At 51.6% G+C, this 7,637-nt stretch overlaps 1 protein-coding gene and 1 pseudogene across 6 annotated transcripts in view; one reads left to right on the forward strand and one right to left on the reverse strand.

Annotated features, from left to right (window-relative positions):
* Positions 1–3,070: 3,070 nt before the first annotated feature.
* Positions 3,071–7,637, forward strand: part of DCAF4 (DDB1 and CUL4 associated factor 4) — a 77,859-nt gene continuing 73,292 nt past the window's right edge. For 5 of the 6 annotated variants that reach the window (XR_001887456.1, XR_001887455.1, XM_017882794.1 and 2 more), the window contains exon 1: positions 3,071–3,278. The gene's annotated coding sequence lies outside the window, so the exon portion shown is untranslated. Of the gene's footprint in view, positions 3,279–3,432; positions 3,677–7,637 lie in introns of those variants that run through there. The other variant, XM_017882793.1, reaches the window with a different exon arrangement.
* On the reverse strand, positions 6,036–6,354 carry LOC108536215 (60S ribosomal protein L36 pseudogene; annotated as a pseudogene).

Raw genomic sequence — 7,637 nt, forward strand, 5'->3', positions numbered from 1 at the left:
TAACTGGGATCACAGGCACGCACCACCACGCCTGGCTAATTTTTTGTATTTTTTTTTTTTGAGATGGAGTCTTGCTCAGTCACCCAGGCTGGAGTGCCGTGGCACAATCTCCTCTCACTGCAAGCTCCGCCTCCCGGGTTCATGCCATTCTCCTGCCTCAGCCTCCCAAGCAGCTGGGACTACAGGCGCCTGCCACCACGCCCGGCTAATTTTTTGTATTTTCAGTAGAGATGGGGTTTCACCGTGTTAGCCAGGATGGTCTCAATCTCCTGACCTGGTGATCTGCCCACCTGGGCCTCCCGAAGTGCTGAGATTACAGGCGTGAGTCACTGCCTGGCCTGTTGTGTTTTGTTTTTTTTTTTTTTTAAAGGACAACTCCTGCAGTTGATTTAAACAAATGTTGATTTGTTTAAATTAATACTTAAATTTTATATTTTGGGAGATGGGGGTATGTGGGGATGGCTAATGGGTACAAAAAAATAGTTTGAAAGAATGAATAAGATCTAGTATTTGAAGGCTGGGTGAGGTGGTTCACACCTGTAATCCCAGAACTTTGGGGGGCCAAGGTGGGCAGATCACCTGAGGTCAGGAGTTCAAGACCAGCCTGGCCAATATGGCAAAAGCCCATCTCTACTAAAAATACAAAAAATTAGACAGGCATGGTGGCAGGCGCCTGTAATCTCAGCTACCTGGGAGGCTGAGGCAGGAGAATAGCTTGAACCTGGGAGGCAGAGGTTGCAGTGAGCCGAGATCGCACCACTGCACTCCAGCCTGGCATCAGAGCAAGACTCCATCTCAAAACAAACAGACAAACAAAAAAACACACTATTTTTTAGCCTTTGTCACGTGCAATGTATTTTCCAACCTCTTTCTATAGATTCATTCCTTTTCATTACAACATTTGCCTTGGCTTCAAATTCTGGAGATGAAATGAAAAAATAATTTTTACTTTTGAAGGTAATATACATCATCTAGATACCAAGCTACCTTCACAATTTAGGAAGCTTAACCAATGGGCGCTGTGCACCAAGTCCTGGGTGAGGTACTCCATCATCAGAGCTTACTCCTTACAACCTGTCTCAGTAGGTGTCTTATCTCATTCTAACCTGTTCAGAAACTGAGGTCGGAATGCCTCATGATGTGCCCAAGGCCCAGCAAACTTCATTTGTTCACTTATTAACAAACATTCTTTAATCTTTTCTCTGTGTGTGTTGCAGGCTCCCAAGGTATATCTCATGCCCACCTCACTGTCCTCTCCGTGGACATTCAGCACAGCCTGCTGGCCGGCTGCCAGCCACTCATTCACTCAGCAAGCCCAAGCCAACTTCTCCTGCCATCTTCCTTCAGTGTCCCCTGGCTCTTCAGTGGAAAATCCAGCTCGACTCTTCCCCAAGAGTTAAGTCTGGCCTGTTCTCCCTCTGAATCCTGCCTCCCATCTGCACCCTGCCATTCCATCCTGGCTATCCCCACCCTGGTTTGGCCCTCACTGCCTTTCACAAGGACTGTTGCTGCAGTAAGTTCCTTAGAGGTCTCCCAGCTGCCTTCCACAGTCTTTTCTCCCCAACCCCCAACACGGTGATTTCTCAGCACAGTTCTAGTCCTGTCACTTCCCAACTCTAGAACCCTCGGAGCCTCCCATTGTCTATCTTTTTTTTTTTTTTTTTTTTTTTTTGAGACAGGGTCTCACTCTGTCGCCCAGGCTGGAGTGCAACGGCCCTATCTTGGCTCACTGCAACCCCCGCCTCCTGGGTGCAAGCAGTTTTCCTGCCTCAGCCTCCCCAGTAGCTGGGATTACAGGCGCCCACCACCAAGCCCGGCTAATTTTTTGTATTTTTAGTAGAGAAGGGCGTTTCGCCATGTTGGCCAGGCTGGTATGGAACTCCTGGCCTCAAGTGATCCACCTGCCTCAACTTCCCAAAGTGCTGGGATTTCAGGCGTGAGCCACTGCGCCCGGCCTGACTACTCTTTCCCTGGCAATTCCTGCGTCACCAAGCTCCAACCCACCCTACCGAGTTTTGCTTCCATACTCCTCTCCCATCCAGCCGACTTGAACCGGCCTCCAGCCACGTTGTTTGTTCAGGTAGAATTTTTCTTTGCCTTCTCTTCAAGGCCGCTCAAGCTTCATGAAGCGGTTCTTTATTCTGACTATGCCCACTTCTCTCATTTCCCTCATCACCCGGCCCCGCTCCACACCCTGCACTTATCTATAAACTCCTAACAGCCAGGAGTTTAGCCTGAAATCCTAGCTTCCTCTTTAAGGGCTAAAATGCCTTCGCACGGGGTGCAATGGATGAACCCCACCGCCTGCTTTCTAACGGGTCCAGCCGCGGGCAGGGGCCTGGGTTATGGAGCCGCATGACGCACCACGCCTGCTGCTGGACCCCAACAAGCCTGGCCTCTGTGAACCCAGCTGTCCTCACAAACTGTCTCTTTCGGGCCACAAGCACATTAGACGCTTCCGTTTTCCCTTCATTAGATCTCAAAACCGTCAGCTGACAGGCACAGCACACATAGGTCATTCTAGAAATATTGGTGGTCTGAGCAAACTCCAAGCTGCAGACGACACGAGAATGATAGATCCGATCCCTTCTCTCAACAGAAGAAATCAAGGCTTAGAGAAGGGAAGAGACTCGCCCTAGGTCCCACAGCAAGCAGCAGTACTGGAGCCAGCACGGAGGCCCCCCGGTTCCACGGTCAGGGCTCGCTACGCTACACCCTGAACACAGACCCAGGGCCGCGGCCTCGGCCGCCTGAGGCTACTGCCCAAGGCATCGCCGCCTGTCATAACATCACGTTACTTCTGTCCCTCGCCTCACAGACTCCTTCGCTCTTTCCACTACAGAGAGAGGACTTCTCCAGGGCCGGATCAGCCTGCGGAGGGTGGAGGACACGGCCTCTCAGGAAACGAGCTCCAGACAGTTTCGCTGCTCCGGGAGCAGCCCCCCCGGCCCCGCCCCCACGTGCGCCTGGCCCCACCCCCAAGCGCTCCCGGACCAGCCTCCACGTGCATCCGGCCCAGACAGGCCAAGCCTGGGAGGAGCCGAAGCCCCACTCCCCGCCTTCTGCGTAGGATCGCCCCTATTGACGTCGACAGACAGAAGCCGCGTCCAGTGAGAAGGAAAGGACGGCCGCTATAGCCCTATCGGCTGCTACAACACCAAAACGTATCCACCTAACTGGCTGACGCTACACCTTGGTCTTTCCGGGTCCTTGCACGCTTCGGCCCAACTTCTGCACAACTGAGCCCTAGGGGAATCCGGAAGGGACCTGCTGAACTGGTAAGTCTGTGCTGCCTGGGGTGCCTACTGGCGTCGGTTCGAGGGCTGCCGCGCGCCCGCTGCAGAGCTCGGGGTGGGAGACGGGCGCGGCGAGGAAGGCCAAGGAAAGGGGCGGGGAGGGGCGGGGAGGAGCGAGCACGTGGAACGCCGGTGCCACCGGGCCTAGGTGGCAGCTGGGGCGGTGCGCTCAGCCCATTCGGGGACGCGTGGAGCCCTCCGGCCGGATCAGCGCTACAACCGTAAACACGCAGGGAGGGCACTCCGAGTGTCGCCGCTGAGGGCGTTTTTCTAAGCGCTTCTCTAAGCCCTGCTGCTGAAGGCCCCACCAGACACCTGGCGGGGGCTGGGCTGCGGGCCTTGGGGCGGTGTCCCCGTGAATGTTCAGGTCAGCATAACAGGTAAGGCGTGGCTGACGCTTACGAAATGGCCAGCACTATGCTGGCTGCTTCACAGGCACTAAGTTTTCCCAGCACCAGCGCTATGATGTGCTTGTCAGACGCAGAAAGGGGTGCAGTTTGGTTGTCCGTGAGGGGTAGCGAACGAACTAGCAAGTGGTGGGGCCTGGGTTTGGCCCTTGCCTTCACTCTGAGTTGTGTGTTAACGAGAAAGCTAGCTCTTCCACGCCTCATGGGTGTCCCGGGGGCTTCAGAAACCATGACACCTTTCACCATGGTGTTATACAGGCATGTCTTGTGACTCCAGCGGCGCAGCCAGAAGCAAAGAAAACTGAGGGGACAGCTTCCTAGAGGAAACAGTTCCAAAGTCCCAAACTCTGATTTTTAAATAAGGATGGAAATTAGAGTTGAGGTGATGTTTTGTGGGTAACCAGGCCTGGGGGTCCTACCAACAGAGGTGGTTCCACCATTTAGCTTACCCTGGGTGTGGTACCTAGCCCTCTAAGCCTGTTTCCTCATTTGTAAAATAGGATTGAAAATACCAACTCAGGGTGGGCATTAGTACAAAGCCTGCTGCCTGAATTATTTCTTAAATAAATGTTAACAGAAAACTTTGTTGTTTTTAAGTCGGCCATCCAGAATGTTGTTGTTTTACAATGAACAACTCTTAACTGCTGGGACTACAGGCACGCACCACTAGACCCAGCTACTTTTTAAATTATTTGTAGAGACGGGGCCGGGGGAGGGAGTGGTGTGTCACTATGTTTCCCAGGCTGGTCTTGAACTCCTGGGCTCAAGCAATCCTCCCATCTCGGCCTCCCAAAGTGCTGAGACTTTAGAGGCGTGAGCCACCGCCCTGGCCTGTGGAAGCTACTTTGTATTCAGCTTTACAAACCAGTGGAGTTAGCGTTTTGCACACTAGCAGCCCGCTGGTATGCGGACTTTTTTTTTTTTTTTTTTTTCGTTTTTGATACGGAGCTTCGCCCTTGTTGCCCAGGCTGGAGTGCAATGGCGCGATCTCGGCTCACCGCAACCTCCACCTCCAGGGTTCAAGCGATTCTCCTACTTCAGCCTCCCGAGTAGCTGGGACTACAGGCGCGCGCCACCAAGCCTGGCTAATTTTTTGTATTTTAGTAGAGACAGGTTTTCACCATGTTGGCCAGGATGGTCTCATCTATCTCCTGACCTTGTGATCCGCCCACCTCCCAAAGTGCTGGGATTACAGGCATGAACCACCGCGCCCAGCTGGTCTACAGACTTTTAACAAAATTCCCCTGTTGTTGGATATCTAGGATGTTTCTCACTTTAACTATCACAGCACGGTGTAGTAAACATCGTATATATATGTAGTTTATATATAAATATATATATGATGTATACTACACCATGCTGTGATATTTCACATACCCGAAAATTCACTTTTTTAAAAAGGGTTCAATCCGGTGGCTTTTTAATTGGCAAGATTGTGCAACCATCATTGCTGTCTAATTCCAGAACATTCTCATCCGCCCAAGAATCAACCCCGCAGCCCCAGGATACCCCAGTCTCTGAGCCCCGGTTGTTGGGCTCTAGTCTAGGGCCCCTAACCATGTGCTAAACAAGATGGTGAGGCCCAGCCTGGAAATCAGAACAGCCCCGAGGCCTCCAAACCAGAGAGCCCCGTGGGGAGATGGAGCCCCTCCCCCATTCTGAGCTTTGGCCTAGTGCTAAGGCTGGACCTACCCCTCTGCTGTCAAGCCTACTTCCCGGGGAGGCGAGGCCATCCCCACACTTGGCTCCCCAGCTGGCCGGTGTTGGGGCGGGGGGGGGGGGCCAGCACTGCGGGTGGCGCGGAAGCCCGGGGCTGCCCCCTACTGGGTGTAGCGCACCCGCCGCCCTCGCCTCCTCTGGGCCTGCGCCTTGGGCCTGTTGAGGCCAGGCCTGGAATGGTGTCCTGGAAGCAGGTAAGAGCCTGTAATTCCGGAAGCCGCGGGCTCCCAAACCAGACACCATTTTGGAGACCGGTGCAAAAATATTTGCCGCTTGTGTGTGGAAAACTGCGAGACTGTGAGAGAGAGCCGACCTTCTGGTGCATGAACCTTTATAGAAGGTGGTTCACATATTCTGTACACTACATACACATACGCTGGGCACATACCGGCTCGCTGTGTTAAATCTCAGAATTGCTGCCGCGCGTGGTGGCTCACGCCTGGCATCTCAACACTGCGCCAAGGTGGGAGGATCGCTGGAGGTCAGAAATTCAAGACCAGCCTGGGCGGCTACAAAGCGAGACCCCGTCTCTACAAAAATATTTTTTATTTTTATTTTATTTTATTTTCTGTCAAGCTGTTTTTTATTTCAAGGAGAGGACAGTGGAGGGGGCTCAGTCTTTCTTGGCGGCGGCTTTCCTCATGGCGGCCAGTACCTTGCTGAGCTCCTCCTGCTTTCTCTTGGCACGGATGTGCGTCCCCACCTTTTTCTTGATGAACTTGAGGGCCCGTTTCTCCTTGGAGACCTTCAGTAACCCCATGGCGCGCAGCTCGTACGGGGTGAAGCCATACACCTCCCGGATATGTCCCCCCACAAACTTGGTGTGTTTGCTCTGACGCCCGCGGCGGCGGCTGTGCCTGGGCTTGCTCACGTTCTTGGTCACCTTGTGGCCCTTGTTGAGGCCCACGGCCATAGGGTAGCGCAGAGCCATGGCTGCTACTCTCCAATGGCGGCCGTGGCGGAAGGCCAAAAATGTTTTTTAAATTAGCCTGGTGTGGTGGCACTCGCCTGTAATTCCGTCTACTCCGAGGATGAGGCAGGAGGACGGCTTGAGCTGGGGAGATGGAGGTTGCGGTTAGCAGAGATTGCGCCACTGCACTTCAGCCAAAAGGAGGGTAGGAGGGAATAAAATAAAATTAAATAAAGTGGTATCTCACTGTGGTTTTGATTTACATCTACCTAAGGACTAATGATGTTGGGTATCCTTTCATGTGCCAGTTGGCTATTTGTGTAGGTTCTTTTTTTTTTTTCCAGACGGAGTTTAGCTCTTGTCGCCCAGGCTGCAATGCAGTGGCACCATCTCGGCTCACTGCAGCCTCCACCTCCCGGGTTCAAGCGATTCTTCTGGCTCAGCCTCCCAAATAGCTGGGACCACAGGCTCCCGCCACCAAACCGAGCTAATTTTTGTATTTTGTATTTTGAAACATGCTATTTCACCATATTGGTCAGGCTGGTCTTGAACTCCTGTCTGCGAGTGATCCACCCGTCCCAGCCTCCCAAAGTGCTGGGATTACAGGCGTGAGCCACTGTGTCCGGCCCTAACTAGTGTCTTTTGATGCACGGAAGTTTTCAATTTTGATGAAGCCCAATGTGTGTGTGTGTGTGCGCGCGCGCGCGCTTTGACTGTCATATTTGAGAAATCATTGCCTAATCAAGATCATGATGATTTATACCTTTGTTTCCTTCAAAGAGTTTTATAGTTTTAGATCTAGATCCATTTGGGTTCGTTATTGTCCCATATGGTATGAAGTAGGGATCCAAATACATTCTTTTGCAGTTTGATATTCAAATGTCCCAGCAGTTGAAAAGACACTTCTTTCTTTAGTTGAATGGTCTTGGCACCTCGATGAAAACCAGTTGACCATAGATAGGCATATGGGTTTATTTCTGGTCTCAATTCTACTCCATTGATTTATATTTCTATCCACACGCCAGTAACATGGTGTCTTGATTACTGTAGCTTTGTAGTGAATTTTGAAATTGGGAGGTGTGAGTCCTCCCAACTTTGTTCTTTTTCAAAATTATTTTGAGTATTCTGGGTCCCTTGCATAGTATGAATTTAGGATCTGCTTATCCATTGCTAAAAAAAGGGCATTTGGAATTTTGATATGGCTTGCATTAAATCTGTAATTTCTGTCAACAGTGTTTTATAGTTTTCTGTGTACCTGCCATACATTAATTTTGTTAAATATATTCCTAAGTACTTTTTCTCCTC

Source organism: Rhinopithecus bieti, unplaced genomic scaffold (genome assembly GCF_001698545.2).
Source record: "Rhinopithecus bieti isolate Rb0 unplaced genomic scaffold, ASM169854v2 scaffold_13259, whole genome shotgun sequence".
Lineage (NCBI taxonomy): Eukaryota > Metazoa > Chordata > Mammalia > Primates > Cercopithecidae > Rhinopithecus > Rhinopithecus bieti.